Raw genomic sequence first — 19757 nt, 5'->3', positions numbered from 1 at the left:
CGTTCTGACCTTAGTTCCTTTATTATGTATTTGTGTTAGTTTGGTCAGTTCGTGAGTTGGGGTGGGTAGTCTATGTTCTTTTTTCTATGTAGTATTTATGTGTTTTGCCTGGTATGGTTCTCAATCAGATGCAGGTGTTGTTTGTTGTCTCTGATTGAGAATCATACTTAAGTAGCCTGTTTTCCCCATTTTAGTTGTGGGTGATTGTTTTCTGTCTCTGTGTCTTCACCAGAAAGAACTGTTTCGTTTTTGTTCGTTCTTCTTGTTATTTTGGTTTTTGTGTTAATAAATCTCAACATGGACATGTACCACGCTGCATATTGGTCCGATCCTTCATACTCCTCGTCAGAGGAAGACGAATCTCGTTACATCTAACACTTGAATTTTCATCGACATTTATGAGTATTTCTGTAAAATGATGTGGCTCTCTGCAATATCACTGGATGTTTTTGGAACTAGTGAATATAACACGCCAATGTAAACTCTGAATTTTGTATATAAATATGAACTTTATCAAACAAACCATACATGTATTGTGTAACATGAAGTCCTATGAGTGTCATCTGATGAAGATCATCAAAGGTTAGTGATTCATTTTATCTCTATTTGTGCTTTTTGTGACTCCTCTCTTTGGCTGGAAAAATGGCTGAGTTTTTCTTTGGCTTGGTGGTGACCTAACATAATCGTTTGTGGTGCTTTTGCTGTAAAGCCTATTTGAAATCGGACACTGTGGTGGGATTAACAACAAGATTACCTTTAAAACGCTATAAAATACATGTATGTTTGAGGAATTTATGCGCCCTGCACTTTCACTGGCTGTTGTCATATCAATCCCGTTAACGGGATTGCAGCCCAAAGAAGTTTTAATACCAGACACTGTATCCATTGTTAAAGTGTGGACACCAATGCTATGATTTTATATTCTGAAAGTGACAGTGTTGAGTTGGTATTCCAGTAGTCATTGCCTATTCACATCTACTTTATCATGTTTAAACTTGCACTTTGGTTCAGGTTTTACGCTTTATAACTTGTTATAAGAATGTATGAGCCTTTATAATGTCTCATAAGGCTGATCATATCTTTGCCCTATGTCTGTGTAGCGACATTCAAATGGACTGAAAATGGCAGGATCTTTAGTTTCTCCTCTGTGCTAGTTAATGTACCACAATATATATGCCATTCTGCATAACCAATGCCCACAATAGCCTATCTATGCCCTTTTGCCATTCACTTCAAACACAGTGAAGTTAAAGAGTGGCCCAGTCTGTTACTGAGAGTGTGGTGCGTGAAAGAGTAAACACAGAGTTCACACCTCTATTGCACAGAGCAACACAACTCAAGGACCATGGAGTCTGCATCTCTGATACCACCCTATTCCCTATGTTGCGTACTACTTTTGACCAGAGCCCATTTGGGCCAAGCCTACTCACTTCTTTGTTTCCTATCAGGGTTAATGTGATCAATCAATAATGGCTGAAACAGTCAACTCACCCCAGGTTCTGATGACTGGATAGTGGAGGAAAACCCAACAGAACTAACTGATCTGGTGGACTTCCCCAAAAACAGTATTTTGACCTTATTGTGTGTGACAAACGTGGACCTCTGTCCTCTCTGAGCCCTGTGCCTAAAACACCAGACAGCTGCTATCATGTAGCTGCTATCACACACACATACCCACATGCACACACAACACACACACTTCCATTTTGATGGTCATTTTACAAGTAGTTTCTTCTACTCAAGATCCTAATACTTTCTCTCTGTATTGAAATGTTCTTGTTTGGGGTTAGGCAAATAGAGGGGAAAGGGATAAGGAAACACAGAGTAAAACACAAGGGAATGCAGTTGGGGGTATCACCTATGCCACAGGGAATGTAAGTGTCACGATCTTCTGAGATAAGGAAAAAGATCAGCCTGGATACCTGCTTACCTTGCTCTCCCATCTGTAGTAGATTTGTGACATTATGGACATGCCTGAAAAGAAAACACTTCCATCACCCCAGCCGCACCGCTCTAAATAATCAGTGACCCAAATTGCATTTCATTTATCATAGTCTTTCACCTGTGAGTAAAGTTATCATTACCTTGTGTTTAGAAGATACAATCAAGGAGTTAAAGGGGCGTGTCTTGCAGGCTGAGTGCCCGCCCCGAGGACTGAATAACGTGTGGATGACTCCAGAGCTTTTCAGCGTGTGGTTCGTTCAGTGAGTTAGGAAGAAAACTGTTTGCATTCCAATCTCTCTCTCGTCTGGAAGACAGCATGACCAAATTGGGGCTATAGTTATCTTCGGCTCTGGAATGTATTTGTTGAAGACTGAAGTCTAAGGCTTGTTGTTATTTTCTTGGACACATCTCCTACTTGGCTATTTTCTTAGAATATTTATTTCGTTTTTTTCTGCTCTGATTTTAGTGCATAATTCTATTATCTGACATATTTTGTGGAGAGAGCACCAGAAAGCTCGCGCAGAGGTGTGGGACTAAGCTGCAGTTTTGAGGTAAGAACAGTCAATGTCTCTCTTTAGTCGATCTCAATAGAACAACAAAACTATTGCGACCTGTGGAATTTGAACCGAATCCAAATGTGTTCCTTGAAAAGTAATTATAGAGAGCAACATGAAGTGATGGAGAAAACTGTTATGTAAACAATGTTATCCCATATCTTCTAATCTTGCTACGGGGTTCTGTGGTATAACGTTGCAATATTGATAAAACATTGTACTATGCTATTCATGTCTTATTAACTGTCTATGTTGTGCGCAATGTTTTGATTTGGAAATGGTTTGGATTAGACTAATGGACTAATGCAGCTGTCGACTATTGTTCTAGTTTGCTCAAGTATAGGTGGTTTTTCTGACCGTCGTATGCACACTTTATTACACCACCACAACATTTGTTCAATAATTTTAGACTATCTGCTGAATTAAATGTCAGTATTGCGCAAAGGAAATCTTTGCTACATATTGAAACGTTGGATTCATAAATGTATCCAATTTCTCCGGCGTCGAGCAGCGTGCATTGTTCAAGACTGTATCAGTATTAACTCAGATGAGTGGACATCATTAACGTTAGGTGTGGACGCGGAGTCAAAAACGGAATTATAAAAATGCCCGTTGAACTTTCAACAATCGATTTTGCTTTAGCCTATACCTAGCCTAATTTTTCAATATATAAACCTTATTGTCAGTGGAGTGCATAAGTTATATTGAACATAATATATCCTACTTTAACACTGTAGAATAAACTAATAAACTAAAACTAATAAACTAAACTACATTCATTTCGTATGACCAAAACATTTATGATGCTACCATTTATCTTGCAAGACACATTTAATCTCTGGTATGAGGAACACCGTTGACACCGTTGACATATTTACTTATTTACTTATTGGAGAGTTAAGAGTGAAAGCCGATGTTTGCCAGTCAATCAGTACATCAGTCTTCAAGACGGCATCTTTCCCACGCGAAGTGACAGTGTAACGCGCGCGGCCCAGGGGGTTCGGTCATAATGTGGGCCTGTCGCCCACGACGCACGTGGTAACAGATGGGAACGTCTGGAGCTGTCTCAGTTGGAGGCACCTTGGCTTAAGGGCAGGAGTTTACAGACAATTAACATGAATCAAAGACTAGCACACATTGGAGGGAGCCCTTTGATATTAGATGTAAACTGGAGTACAGTATGATAGCAGAGAGGTTTGAAACCTCTATATAGACTCCAGCCACCCAAGTCAAAGACTGTTTTCTCTGCTACAGCACAGCAAGCAGAGACCCTGAACATCTTCTAGCCCCAAGCCGTAAGACTGCTAAATAGTTAGTGCAATGTAGATAGTTAAATAGTTAACCATAGCTACTTGGACTAACTAATTTGACTCATCACATATGCTGCCTCTACTTTTTATTATCTTTCCTGTTGCTTACCCACTTTATACTTAGCTATATGTACAGTGCCTTGCCACAGTATTCATCCCCCTTGGCGTTTATCCTATTTTGTTGCATTACAACCTGTAATTTAAATTTATTTTTTATTTTGATTTCATGTAATGGACATGCATAAAATAATCCAAATTGTGAAGTGAAATGAAAAAAATAACTGTTAAAAAAACAAAACCAAAAAAACTGAAAAGTGGTGCGTGCATATGTATTCACCCCTTTGCTATGAAGCCCCTAAATAAGATCTGGTGAAGCCAATTACCTTCAGAAGTCACATAATTAGTTAAATAAAGTCCACCTGTGTGCAATCTAAGTGTCACATGATCTCAGTGTATATATATATACCTGTTCTGTAACCACTAAGCAAGGGGCGCCACCAAGTAAGCTGCACCATGAAGACAAAGGCGCACCAAACAGGTCAGGGACAAAGTTGTGGAGAAGTACAGATCAGGTTTGGGTTATAATTATTTTTTTTAAACTTTGAACATCCCACAGAGCACCATTAAAGCCATGATTAAAAAATGGAAAGAATATGGCACCACAACAAACCTGCCGAGAGAGGGACACCCACCAAAACTCACTGTCCATGCAAGGAAGGCATTAATCAAAGAGGCAACAAAGAGACCAAAGATAACCCTGAAGGAGCTGCAAAGCTCCACAGCAGAGATTAGAGTATCTGTCCATAGGACCACTTTAAGCCTTACACTCCACAGAGCTGGGCTTTACGGAAGAGTGGCCAGAAAAAAAGCCATTGCTTAGGCCCCTTTTTTCTTCACTTCATGTCTGAATGACGTGCCCAAAGTTAATTGCCTGTAGCTCAGGCTCTGAAGCCAGGATATGCATATAATTGGTACCATTGGAAAGAAAACACTTTGCAGTTTGTAGAAATGTTAAAATAATGTAGGAGAATATAACACAGTAGATATGGTAGGAGAAAATCCAAAGACAAATCTACCGTAATTGTTTTTTTTTGAGAGACCATCCTCTTAGAAATGCAAGAGTAAGGTCATATTGAAAATTAGCTCCCTGGATGCAATTCCTATGGCTTTCACAGCAGTCTATTTTCAAGGTTTCATGCCTGTAACTTCAAAAATGAATAAGAAGTATCAGTTTTAGTAGTGGGACACAGTCTTGTAAATTTGTGTTTGTGCAAGCCGTGAAGACATTACGTACGTTTCCTATTGAACATACCTCTTTCCGTAAGAAATATTATAGTTTGATTACATTTTAGGGTGTCTGAGGAGTAAATGGAAACATATTTTGACTTGAAAACAAAGCTTAGGTGTAAATTAGGTGTACATTTTCTGATTCTTTCTCTGCACGTGTGGACTCCTCAAATCGATGCCGACTTTTTGGGATATAAAGAAGGATTTTATCTAACAAAACGACACTACATGTTATAGCTGGGACCCTTTGGATGACAAATCAGAGGACGATTTTCAAAAAGTAAGTGAATACTTAATCGTTATTTGTGAATGTATGAAACCTGTGCCGGTGGAAAAATATTTTGATGTGGGGAGCCGTCCTCAAACAATCGCATGTCATGTTTTCGCTGTAAAAGTTACTGTAAATTGGACAGTGCACTTAGATTATCAAGCATTTAAGCTTTCAGCCAATATAAGATATATGTACCTAAATGTTTAAAATCCATATTTATGATTATTTATTTGAATTGCGCGCCCTCCAGTTTCACCAGAAGTTGTCCCGCTAGTGGGACTCCTATATAAAAAATAAGCAAACACATTTGGTGTTTGCCAAAAGGTGTGTGGGAGACTCGTACAAACATATGGTAGAAGGTACTCTGGTCAGATGAGACTAAAACTGAGCTTTTTGGCCATCAAGGAAAACGCAATGTCTGGTGCAAACTCAACACCTCTCATCACCCCAAAAACAACATCCCCACAGAGAAGCATGGTGGTGGCAGCATCATGCTGTGGGGATGTTTTTCTTTGGCAGGGACTGGGAAACTGGTCAGAATTGAAGGAATGATGGATGAAGATAAATACAGGGAAATTCTTGAGGGAAACCAGAGATTTGAGACTGGTACCGAGGTTTACCTTCCAGCAGGACAATGACCCTAAGCATACTGCTAAAGCAACACTCGAGTGGTTTAAGGGAAAACATTGAAATGTATTGGAATGGCCTAGTCAAACTGTCTTGTCCTGCGTTGCATATAACCAATGCAGTGCCTGTTAATTTATCATCAAATCACAGCCTACTTTGCCAAACGGCTGATGCTTTAACAAAAGCACATTCGCGAAAAAAGCACAATCGTTGCACGTATGTACCTAACCATGAACACCAATGACTTTTTAAAAACCAATACTCAAGTATATATTTTTAAACCTGCATATTTAGTTAAAAGAAATTCATGTTAGCAGGCAATATTAACTACGGAAATTGTGTCACTTCTCTTGCGTTCAGTGCAAGCAGAGTCGGGGTATATGCAGTAGTTTGGGCCGCCTGGCTCATTGCGAACTGTGTGAAGACCATTTCTTCCTAACAAAGACCTTAGTTAATTTGACAGAATTTTACATAAATATGACATAACATTGACGTCCTGCATTTGCCAGCAGCTCTTCGCAATGTTTCAAGCACAGCGCTGTTTATGACTTAAAGTCTATGAAATACAAATGGTATAGAGAGAAATAGTCCTATAGTAACTACAACCTAAAACTTCTTACCTGGGAATATTGAAGACTCATGTTAAAAGGAACCACTAGCTTTCATATGTTCTCATGTTCTGAGCAAGGAACTTAAACGTTAGCGCTTTTACATGGCACATATTGCACTTTTACTTTCTTCTTCAACACTCTTTTTGCAATATTTAAACCAGATTGAACACGTTTCATTATTTTTTTGAGACTAAATAGATTTTATTGATGTATTATATAAAGTTTTTAAAAAGTGTTCATCCAGTATTGTTGTAATTGTCATTATTACAAATATATATATATATATATATTTATATATAAAATATCGGCCAATTTTTCGGTTTTGGCTTTTTTTGGTCGTCCAATAATCGGTATCGGCGTTGAAAAATCATAATCGGTCGAACTTTCTCACACACACACACACACACACACACACACACACACACACACACACACACACACACACACACACACACACACAGCAAATCAGGTTTCAATTAGACCAGCACTTGTGTGTGAAGAGATTGACTCCGGTGGATTCATTACAGTAACACAGCTCTCTGGTCAGGTGTGTGTGACAGTGCTGGACTGCTCAGCCTCTTGTAAATCCGATTCACTTATTCAGGTTTTCTGTCTCTCTGAGGCCAGTCTAGCTAGCAATACTCTCCAGACCGCAGGGTGAGGCCAAATGAGGTTAGAAAGACAATAGACTAGGTTATAGATAGTCTTTCAGAACCAGCTGACTGAGGATTGGAATCCTCTCACATCATGATTAATGGACAACACAAGAAACGTACACCAGCAGTATATACAACAGTACATGGCAAACTAAACTCAGGCTAAGTCAGTTGTGTGGCTATAATGTTCATTTATTCAGTGCGTGCCTATTATGGGGTCAGTGTAGCGACAGAAATAAAATATATTCTATTACCTTTATTTCTATGAGTGTAACACTCCATCCACATTGTAGGGTGAGAACAAAACAAGGAAAGAACAGTTCACTGGCTCTGAATAGCTGTGAGTGACTCAGATCACATCCCCTATGATTTTTATTTTATTTATTTTTTTATTTCACCTTTATTTAACCAGGTAGGCAAGTTGAGAACAAGTTCTCATTTACAACTGCGACCTGGCCAAGATAAAGCAAAGCAGTTCGACACATACAACGACACAGAGTTACACATGGAGTAAAACAAACATACAGTCAATAATACAGTATAAACAAGTCTATATACGATGTGAGCAAATGAGGTGAGATAAGGGAGGTAAAGGCAAAAAGGCCATGGTGGCAAAGTAAATACAATATAGCAAGTAAAACACTGGAATGGTAGATTTGCAATGGGAGAATGTGCAAAGTAGAAATAAAAATAATGGGGTGCAAAGGAGCAAAATAAATAAATAAATAAAATACAGTAGGGAAAGAGGTAGTTGTTTGGGCTAAATTATAGGTGGGCTATGTACAGGTGCAGTAATCTGTGAGCTGCTCTGACAGTTGGTGCTTAAAGCTAGTGAGGGAGATAAGTGTTTCCAGTTTCAGAGATTGAATGTGAGATGATGATTAAATGTGTTGGGCTAGGATCATGTACATACCCACATTTGTTATCTCACTTTCCCTCTTTTACTTTCTCCTTCTTTCTTTCCCAAATATCTGGGCAATTTTTGAGTGCTTTTTGAGGGGTGACACATACACACACACTGCAAAGTGTAAACAGAGTATTTTGTTCCTTGTGTGTGTTGCGGCTGGGTAGGAGAGCATTTGCCTTGTTAAAGAAAGAAAAAATAGTAGTGTGATGATGGTAGAACAGCTGCCAACATGGATGACTGAACACACACACTCTTACCACCGCCTAAAGCTTTTCTTCTCTTAACTTTCTTCACATGAGTGTTGTTGGAAAATTGTTTTGCTGCCCAGATACAGAAGTTATGTCCACAGGATATAAAAATGCTAATGTCAACCACAACGTTCACAAACCCTACAATTTACACAGTCATATGCGTCAGAGAGTAGCAAAAATGCATTCAGTTTTCTCAACGAACCTTCTAATTGTATTTATTTTATTTGTATATATTTAACTTTTATTTAACTACGCAAGTCAGTTAAGAACAAATTCTTATTTACAATGACGGCCTACCTAATATAGCAGTGGACCCTGTAAGATAGCAGGAGAGAGATATGTGAGAAAACATCTCATCTCCACCTAACAAGCCTGCTTTGATTTTGCCTGCACTACAGGGATGAACTGGATTTTTGCCATCAGTGATACCATTATACTTGTGAAACACCCAATCAGCCAGAAAGAGACAGACTGGGAAAAGGCACTGTGCTGATGTGTGTTCCCTATCCAATCTAGACCAATCCATTTATGGGTAGGAGATATTAACGTGTGAAATGCCCATGGCAATAATAATAAGAATTTGGTGGATGCTTATTTTTGTCCTGGAGCAATTAGGGTTAAGTGCCTTGCTCAAGGGCACATCGACCTATTTTTCACTTTGTGGGTTTGAAGATTTCAAACTAGGAAATTCTCAGTTACTGGGCCAACCCTCCACCGATCCCTTCCTGTTGTAGCTGATGAGGGAAGGGGTAACAGTGGTGTGCTGCGCTAGCTGGCCTGGTTTAGTATCACTCATAAAAGAGCTCAAATTAAAGATGCACTCTGCAGTAATCGCTCCGCCACGTCTTGGTTGTTAAAATTCTAAAAGTTAGACTAATTTAACTTTAATTGACAAAACAAGCAAGTATAGTGTAGAGAATCATTGTACCACCTAACTGCTGTGAAATATATTTTCCAAAACGAAACATATTGTATTTCCAGCTGTTAGAAGCAGGTGTACAAAACAAACTACAAAACGAAAGTAAAAAATAAAAAACTAAACTTAAAAATGGGAATCATAGAAATAGTTCACATAATTTACTTTCAATGAGAATGATAGATCTATAACACATATTAATTTTGTTTGGCGGCTCAAAAAGTTACACATTGTAGCTTTAATCAATCTGCGTAGGTTCCACATGGAGGGTGTAAGAGTCTCTCTCTCTTTCTCTCTCTCTCTCTCTCTCTCTCTCTCTCTCTCTCTCTCTCTCTCTCTCTCTCTCTCTCTCTCCTCCCTCTCTCTCTCATTAATAACTGCTGATGTGGCTGTCCGCTTGGACATCAGTGTCTGATCGCTGCATGGCCCCGTTTTCACAGCCCTAATCACACCACATGATTCATACTAATACACCATACCCACTACCTTTCTCTTCTTTCTTTCTTTCCCTCCCTCTCTCACTTCTATCTCTCCCCCTCTCTCTCTCTCTCTGGCCGGTCGTTTGATTGCTGTATGGCCCTAAACAGACCAAATGATTAATACGAATGCACCACCCCCTTTCCCACTACCTTTCTCCTTCTTTCTCTCTCCTTTACATCTCTCCATCTCTTTTCTTCCTTCCTTATCCATATCTCTCTCTCTCTCTTTCTCCCCCCCCCCCCCCCCCACTCTCTCTCTCCTCTGCTCTCATCCAGCCTGAGGGCACGTCTGCATCAGTATCGAGGGGGCAGGCAGGAAGGGGAAAATCAGGCCCGGTGGGTCATCTCTGTGTACTTTGCTTCCTGGTATCGTATCAGCCCCACTGCTCTTCACTCCGGCACCATCCACCATGCTGCAGTTCACCCACATATGCACACCACACAGGCATGTGCACACACACACACACACACACACACACACACACACACACACCGTCCTCTGAGAGCTCGGAACTAAATGGTGTATCTATATGTTGGCTCAATGTGAAAATTGCTCTTTTTGATCGCTGGAGGACCCTTCATTTAATGTGTGAGATGTAGGAGAGCAGAGTAGCCTGTAATGGGTTCCATATCTTTGTTGTCGAGAGACACCAGGAAAATGACATTTGCTTTCCAGTGTTGAAAACACAAATAATTTACACAGTCGAGGTGAGAAAAGGAGAGGAAAGGTGTGTACTTTTCCGGCACCTTGTATAAAAGGGAATAGATGTATGTTTCTGGGGTTTTCACACACAATACATGAATTGGAATTGCACCGGTGTTCTTGCAATTGATTTGATGTTCAAAGACATAGTGGGATTTTGTAGTCTTGCTATTTCTTTAAGCTAAAGGTCACGTCATGCTGAAATTGCTTTCATTGCTGCCCAGTTCTTAAAACAATAACGCTGCCCAGTTTTAAAAACAATAACCAGTTCTTAGAACAGCCTATAGAGAACAATGGATGTTTATGTCTGCTTTTTAAGTGTGTGAGGTTCGCTATGAATATGACTCCCATGAGCATCATAAAAAAATATAGACTAGGTTATAAAGAAATATGGAGGAAGTCGAGGACATGCACATACTGTACAGCAGGGATCATCAAATACAATGAACAAAAATATAAACGCAACATGCAGCAATTTCAAATATTTTACTGAGTTACAGTTCATAAGAGGAAATCAGTCAATGGAAATACATTCATTAGGTCCTAATCTTTTGATATCACATGACTGGGAATACAGATATGTAGTATACAGTACCTTAAAAAAAGGTAGGGGCATGGATAAAAAAAACAGTAAGTATCTGGTGACCATCATTTGCCTCATGCAGCGCCTTTGCGTGGCATCCTTGTGACATGGGGCTGTGCATAATCATGCTGAAATATGAGGTGATGACAATGGATGAATGGAACGACAATGGGCCTTAACATCTCTCTGGTAAGAAGAAGGGCGGGGGTGTATGCCTTATGATTAATGTGGTGTGATCATAACAACATACAGGAACTCAAGTCCTTTTGTTCACCTTACCTAGAATTCCTTACAATCAAATGCTATTCTCTTCGATTATAATCACAGCCGTGTATATCCCCCACCAAGCAGACACCTCGATGGCCCTGAAAGAACTTCATTGAACTCTAGGTAAACTGGAAACAACACAGCCTGAGGCTGCATTGATATTAGCTGGGGATTTTAACAAGGCTAATCTGAAAACAAGGCTCCCTAAATTTGATCAGTATATCGAATGCGCGACCCGGGCTGCAAAACCCTGGATCATCGTTACTCTAATTTCCGTGATGCATACCAAGCTCACCCTCGCCCTCCTTTCGGAAAATCTGACCTCCACTCCTTTCTGACGGGCCGCCCCAGGTAGTGAAGGTAGGAAACATCATCTCCACCCCACAGATCCTCAACACTGGGGCCCCACAAGGGTGTGTTCTCAGCCCTCTCCTGTACTCCCTGTTCACCCATGATTGTATGGCCATGCACGCCTCCAACTCAGTCATCAAGTTTGCAGACGACACTACAGTGGTAGGCTTGATTACCAACAACGGCGAGACGGCCTACAGGGAGGAGGTGAGGGCCCTCGGAGTGTGGTGACAGGAAAATAACCTCACACTCAACGTCAACAAAACAATAGAGAGGTTTGCCTTTTCAGGGGAATGTTGTCTGCTAGTGGAACCCCTGCCCTAGAAAGGTTAATTTATCATTGAATCACAGCCTACTTCGCCAAACGGGTGATTTCACAAGCTCATTCGTGAAAAAAGCACTGTCGTTGCACCAATGTGTACCTAACCATGAACATCAATGCCTTTCTTAAAATCAATGCACAAGTATATATTTTTAAACCTGCATATTTAGTTAATATTGCCTGCTAACATGAATTTCTTTTAACTAGGGAAATTGTGTCACTTCTCTTACGTTCTGTGCAAGCAGAGTAAGGGTATATGCAGCAGTTTGGGCCGCCTGGCTCATTGCGAACTGTGTGAAGACTATTTATTTCTAACAAAGACCGTAATTAATTTGCAAGAATTGTGCATAATTATGACATAACATTGAAGGTTGTGCAATGTAACAGCAATAATTAGACTTAGGGATGACACCCGTTCGATACAAAACGGCACGGTTCTGTATTTCACTGAAAGAATAAACGTTTTGTTTTCGAAATGATAGTTTCTGGATTTGACCATATTAATGACCTAAAGCTTGTATTTCTGTGTTATTATATTATAATTAAGTCTATGATTTGATAGAGCAGTCTGACTGAGTGGTGGTAGGCGGCAGCAGGCTCGTAAGCATTCATTCAAACAGCACTTTCCTGCATTTGCCAGCAGCTCTTCGCTGAGCTTCAAGCATTGCGCTGTTTATGACTTAAATCTACCAACTCCCGAGATTAGGCTGGCAATACTAAAGTACCTATTAGAACATCCAATGGTCAACGGTATATGAAATACAAATGGCATAGAGAGAAATAGTCCTATAATAACTACAACCTAAAACTTCTTACCTGGGAATATTGAAGACTCATGTTAAAAGGAACCACCAGCTTTCATTTGTTCTGAGCAAGGAACTTAAACGTTAGCTTTTTACATGGCACATATTGCACTTTTACTTTCTTCTTCAACACTCTTTTTGCAATATTTAAACCAGATTGAACACGTTTCATTATTTTTTTGAGACTAAATAGATTTTATTGATGTATTATATAAAGTTTTTAAAAAGTGTTCATCCAGTATTGTTGTAATTGTCATTATTACAAATATATATATATATATATTTTTATATATAAAATATCGGCCAATTTTTCGGTTTTGGCTTTTTTTGGTCGTCCAATAATCGGTATCGGCGTTGAAAAATCATAATCGGTCGAACTTTCTCACACACACACACACACACACACACACACACACACACACACACACACACACACACACACACACACAGCAAATCAGGTTTCAATTAGACCAGCACTTGTGTGTGAAGAGATTGACTCCGGTGGATTCATTACAGTAACACAGCTCTCTGGTCAGGTGTGTGTGACAGTGCTGGACTGCTCAGCCTCTTGTAAATCCGATTCACTTATTCAGGTTTTCTGTCTCTCTGAGGCCAGTCTAGCTAGCAATACTCTCCAGACCGCAGGGTGAGGCCAAATGAGGTTAGAAAGACAATAGACTAGGTTATAGATAGTCTTTCAGAACCAGCTGACTGAGGATTGGAATCCTCTCACATCATGATTAATGGACAACACAAGAAACGTACACCAGCAGTATATACAACAGTACATGGCAAACTAAACTCAGGCTAAGTCAGTTGTGTGGCTATAATGTTCATTTATTCAGTGCGTGCCTATTATGGGGTCAGTGTAGCGACAGAAATAAAATATATTCTATTACCTTTATTTCTATGAGTGTAACACTCCATCCACATTGTAGGGTGAGAACAAAACAAGGAAAGAACAGTTCACTGGCTCTGAATAGCTGTGAGTGACTCAGATCACATCCCCTATGATTTTTATTTTATTTATTTTTTTATTTCACCTTTATTTAACCAGGTAGGCAAGTTGAGAACAAGTTCTCATTTACAACTGCGACCTGGCCAAGATAAAGCAAAGCAGTTCGACACATACAACGACACAGAGTTACACATGGAGTAAAACAAACATACAGTCAATAATACAGTATAAACAAGTCTATATACGATGTGAGCAAATGAGGTGAGATAAGGGAGGTAAAGGCAAAAAGGCCATGGTGGCAAAGTAAATACAATATAGCAAGTAAAACACTGGAATGGTAGATTTGCAATGGGAGAATGTGCAAAGTAGAAATAAAAATAATGGGGTGCAAAGGAGCAAAATAAATAAATAAATAAAATACAGTAGGGAAAGAGGTAGTTGTTTGGGCTAAATTATAGGTGGGCTATGTACAGGTGCAGTAATCTGTGAGCTGCTCTGACAGTTGGTGCTTAAAGCTAGTGAGGGAGATAAGTGTTTCCAGTTTCAGAGATTGAATGTGAGATGATGATTAAATGTGTTGGGCTAGGATCATGTACATACCCACATTTGTTATCTCACTTTCCCTCTTTTACTTTCTCCTTCTTTCTTTCCCAAATATCTGGGCAATTTTTGAGTGCTTTTTGAGGGGTGACACATACACACACACTGCAAAGTGTAAACAGAGTATTTTGTTCCTTGTGTGTGTTGCGGCTGGGTAGGAGAGCATTTGCCTTGTTAAAGAAAGAAAAAATAGTAGTGTGATGATGGTAGAACAGCTGCCAACATGGATGACTGAACACACACACTCTTACCACCGCCTAAAGCTTTTCTTCTCTTAACTTTCTTCACATGAGTGTTGTTGGAAAATTGTTTTGCTGCCCAGATACAGAAGTTATGTCCACAGGATATAAAAATGCTAATGTCAACCACAACGTTCACAAACCCTACAATTTACACAGTCATATGCGTCAGAGAGTAGCAAAAATGCATTCAGTTTTCTCAACGAACCTTCTAATTGTATTTATTTTATTTGTATATATTTAACTTTTATTTAACTACGCAAGTCAGTTAAGAACAAATTCTTATTTACAATGACGGCCTACCTAATATAGCAGTGGACCCTGTAAGATAGCAGGAGAGAGATATGTGAGAAAACATCTCATCTCCACCTAACAAGCCTGCTTTGATTTTGCCTGCACTACAGGGATGAACTGGATTTTTGCCATCAGTGATACCATTATACTTGTGAAACACCCAATCAGCCAGAAAGAGACAGACTGGGAAAAGGCACTGTGCTGATGTGTGTTCCCTATCCAATCTAGACCAATCCATTTATGGGTAGGAGATATTAACGTGTGAAATGCCCATGGCAATAATAATAAGAATTTGGTGGATGCTTATTTTTGTCCTGGAGCAATTAGGGTTAAGTGCCTTGCTCAAGGGCACATCGACCTATTTTTCACTTTGTGGGTTTGAAGATTTCAAACTAGGAAATTCTCAGTTACTGGGCCAACCCTCCACCGATCCCTTCCTGTTGTAGCTGATGAGGGAAGGGGTAACAGTGGTGTGCTGCGCTAGCTGGCCTGGTTTAGTATCACTCATAAAAGAGCTCAAATTAAAGATGCACTCTGCAGTAATCGCTCCGCCACGTCTTGGTTGTTAAAATTCTAAAAGTTAGACTAATTTAACTTTAATTGACAAAACAAGCAAGTATAGTGTAGAGAATCATTGTACCACCTAACTGCTGTGAAATATATTTTCCAAAACGAAACATATTGTATTTCCAGCTGTTAGAAGCAGGTGTACAAAACAAACTACAAAACGAAAGTAAAAAATAAAAAACTAAACTTAAAAATGGGAATCATAGAAATAGTTCACATAATTTACTTTCAATGAGAATGATAGATCTATAACACATATTAATTTTGTTTGGCGGCTCAAAAAGTTACACATTGTAGCTTTAATCAATCTGCGTAGGTTCCACATGGAGGGTGTAAGAGTCTCTCTCTCTTTCTCTCTCTCTCTCTCTCTCTCTCTCTCTCTCTCTCTCTCTCTCTCTCTCCTCCCTCTCTCTCTCATTAATAACTGCTGATGTGGCTGTCCGCTTGGACATCAGTGTCTGATCGCTGCATGGCCCCGTTTTCACAGCCCTAATCACACCACATGATTCATACTAATACACCATACCCACTACCTTTCTCTTCTTTCTTTCTTTCCCTCCCTCTCTCACTTCTATCTCTCCCCCTCTCTCTCTCTCTCTGGCCGGTCGTTTGATTGCTGTATGGCCCTAAACAGACCAAATGATTAATACGAATGCACCACCCCCTTTCCCACTACCTTTCTCCTTCTTTCTCTCTCCTTTACATCTCTCCATCTCTTTTCTTCCTTCCTTATCCATATCTCTCTCTCTCTCTTTCTCCCCCCCCCCCCCCCCCACTCTCTCTCTCCTCTGCTCTCATCCAGCCTGAGGGCACGTCTGCATCAGTATCGAGGGGGCAGGCAGGAAGGGGAAAATCAGGCCCGGTGGGTCATCTCTGTGTACTTTGCTTCCTGGTATCGTATCAGCCCCACTGCTCTTCACTCCGGCACCATCCACCATGCTGCAGTTCACCCACATATGCACACCACACAGGCATGTGCACACACACACACACACACACACACACACACACACACACACCGTCCTCTGAGAGCTCGGAACTAAATGGTGTATCTATATGTTGGCTCAATGTGAAAATTGCTCTTTTTGATCGCTGGAGGACCCTTCATTTAATGTGTGAGATGTAGGAGAGCAGAGTAGCCTGTAATGGGTTCCATATCTTTGTTGTCGAGAGACACCAGGAAAATGACATTTGCTTTCCAGTGTTGAAAACACAAATAATTTACACAGTCGAGGTGAGAAAAGGAGAGGAAAGGTGTGTACTTTTCCGGCACCTTGTATAAAAGGGAATAGATGTATGTTTCTGGGGTTTTCACACACAATACATGAATTGGAATTGCACCGGTGTTCTTGCAATTGATTTGATGTTCAAAGACATAGTGGGATTTTGTAGTCTTGCTATTTCTTTAAGCTAAAGGTCACGTCATGCTGAAATTGCTTTCATTGCTGCCCAGTTCTTAAAACAATAACGCTGCCCAGTTTTAAAAACAATAACCAGTTCTTAGAACAGCCTATAGAGAACAATGGATGTTTATGTCTGCTTTTTAAGTGTGTGAGGTTCGCTATGAATATGACTCCCATGAGCATCATAAAAAAATATAGACTAGGTTATAAAGAAATATGGAGGAAGTCGAGGACATGCACATACTGTACAGCAGGGATCATCAAATACAATGAACAAAAATATAAACGCAACATGCAGCAATTTCAAATATTTTACTGAGTTACAGTTCATAAGAGGAAATCAGTCAATGGAAATACATTCATTAGGTCCTAATCTTTTGATATCACATGACTGGGAATACAGATATGTAGTATACAGTACCTTAAAAAAAGGTAGGGGCATGGATAAAAAAAACAGTAAGTATCTGGTGACCATCATTTGCCTCATGCAGCGCCTTTGCGTGGCATCCTTGTGACATGGGGCTGTGCATAATCATGCTGAAATATGAGGTGATGACAATGGATGAATGGAACGACAATGGGCCTTAACATCTCTCTGGTAAGAAGAAGGGCGGGGGTGTATGCCTTATGATTAATGTGGTGTGATCATAACAACATACAGGAACTCAAGTCCTTTTGTTCACCTTACCTAGAATTCCTTACAATCAAATGCTATTCTCTTCGATTATAATCACAGCCGTGTATATCCCCCACCAAGCAGACACCTCGATGGCCCTGAAAGAACTTCATTGAACTCTAGGTAAACTGGAAACAACACAGCCTGAGGCTGCATTGATATTAGCTGGGGATTTTAACAAGGCTAATCTGAAAACAAGGCTCCCTAAATTTGATCAGTATATCGAATGCGCGACCCGGGCTGCAAAACCCTGGATCATCGTTACTCTAATTTCCGTGATGCATACCAAGCTCACCCTCGCCCTCCTTTCGGAAAATCTGACCTCCACTCCTTTCTGACGGGCCGCCCCAGGTAGTGAAGGTAGGAAACATCATCTCCACCCCACAGATCCTCAACACTGGGGCCCCACAAGGGTGTGTTCTCAGCCCTCTCCTGTACTCCCTGTTCACCCATGATTGTATGGCCATGCACGCCTCCAACTCAGTCATCAAGTTTGCAGACGACACTACAGTGGTAGGCTTGATTACCAACAACGGCGAGACGGCCTACAGGGAGGAGGTGAGGGCCCTCGGAGTGTGGTGACAGGAAAATAACCTCACACTCAACGTCAACAAAACAATAGAGAGGTTTGCCTTTTCAGGGGAATGTTGTCTGCTAGTGGAACCCCTGCCCTAGAAAGGTTAATTTATCATTGAATCACAGCCTACTTCGCCAAACGGGTGATTTCACAAGCTCATTCGTGAAAAAAGCACTGTCGTTGCACCAATGTGTACCTAACCATGAACATCAATGCCTTTCTTAAAATCAATGCACAAGTATATATTTTTAAACCTGCATATTTAGTTAATATTGCCTGCTAACATGAATTTCTTTTAACTAGGGAAATTGTGTCACTTCTCTTACGTTCTGTGCAAGCAGAGTAAGGGTATATGCAGCAGTTTGGGCCGCCTGGCTCATTGCGAACTGTGTGAAGACTATTTATTTCTAACAAAGACCGTAATTAATTTGCAAGAATTGTGCATAATTATGACATAACATTGAAGGTTGTGCAATGTAACAGCAATAATTAGACTTAGGGATGACACCCGTTCGATACAAAACGGCACGGTTCTGTATTTCACTGAAAGAATAAACGTTTTGTTTTCGAAATGATAGTTTCTGGATTTGACCATATTAATGACCTAAAGCTTGTATTTCTGTGTTATTATATTATAATTAAGTCTATGATTTGATAGAGCAGTCTGACTGAGTGGTGGTAGGCGGCAGCAGGCTCGTAAGCATTCATTCAAACAGCACTTTCCTGCATTTGCCAGCAGCTCTTCGCTGAGCTTCAAGCATTGCGCTGTTTATGACTTAAATCTACCAACTCCCGAGATTAGGCTGGCAATACTAAAGTACCTATTAGAACATCCAATGGTCAACGGTATATGAAATACAAATGGCATAGAGAGAAATAGTCCTATAATAACTACAACCTAAAACTTCTTACCTGGGAATATTGAAGACTCATGTTAAAAGGAACCACCAGCTTTCATTTGTTCTGAGCAAGGAACTTAAACGTTAGCTTTTTACATGGCACATATTGCACTTTTACTTTCTTCTCCAAAACTTTGTTTTAAAATTATTTTACCCAAATTGAACGTTTCATTATTTATTTGAGACTAAATAGATTTTATTTATGTATTATATTAAGTTAAAATAACGTGTTCATTCAGTATTGTTGTAATTCTCATTATTACAAGTATATATATAAATATCGGCCGATTTAATCGGTTTCTGCTTTTTTTTGGTCCTCCAATAATCGGTATCGGCATTGAAAAATCGTAATCGGTCGACCTGTACTTAAAATTCACTGTATCGCATTTCCAGTGGGTCAGAAGTTTACATACACCAAGTTGACTGTGCCTTTAAACAGCTTGGAAGATTCCAGAAAATGATGGCATAACTTTAGAAGCTTCTTATAGGCTAATTAACATAATTTGAGTATATTGGAGGTGTACCTGTAGATGTATTTCAAGGTCTGCCTTCAAACTCAGTGCCTCTTTGCTTGACATAATGAGGAAATCAGCCAAGACCTCACAAAAACATTTGTAGACCTCCACAAGTCTGGTTCATCCTTGGGAGCCATTTTGCAAATGCCTGAAGGTACAATGTTCATCTGTACAAACAATAGTACGC

The 19757-nt window shown here is 40.0% G+C and overlaps 1 protein-coding gene across 5 annotated transcripts in view; it reads left to right on the top strand.

The window, feature by feature from the left end:
* The first annotated feature begins 2180 nt into the window (after positions 1 to 2180).
* tspan18b (tetraspanin 18b) overlaps positions 2181 to 19757 on the top strand; it is a 122857-nt gene continuing 105280 nt past the window's right edge. For 3 of the 5 annotated variants that reach the window (XM_021605552.2, XM_021605543.2, XM_036980577.1), the window contains exon 1: positions 2182 to 2495. The gene's annotated coding sequence lies outside the window, so the exon portion shown is untranslated. Of the gene's footprint in view, positions 2496 to 19757 lie in introns of all 5 variants that reach the window. The other 2 variants (XM_036980587.1, XM_021605563.2) reach the window with 2 other exon arrangements.

The sequence above is a fragment of the Oncorhynchus mykiss genome, chromosome 1 (assembly GCF_013265735.2).
Source record: "Oncorhynchus mykiss isolate Arlee chromosome 1, USDA_OmykA_1.1, whole genome shotgun sequence".
NCBI classification, from domain to species: Eukaryota; Metazoa; Chordata; class Actinopteri; order Salmoniformes; family Salmonidae; genus Oncorhynchus; species Oncorhynchus mykiss.
This window is presented reverse-complemented; position numbering and strand designations above follow the sequence as displayed.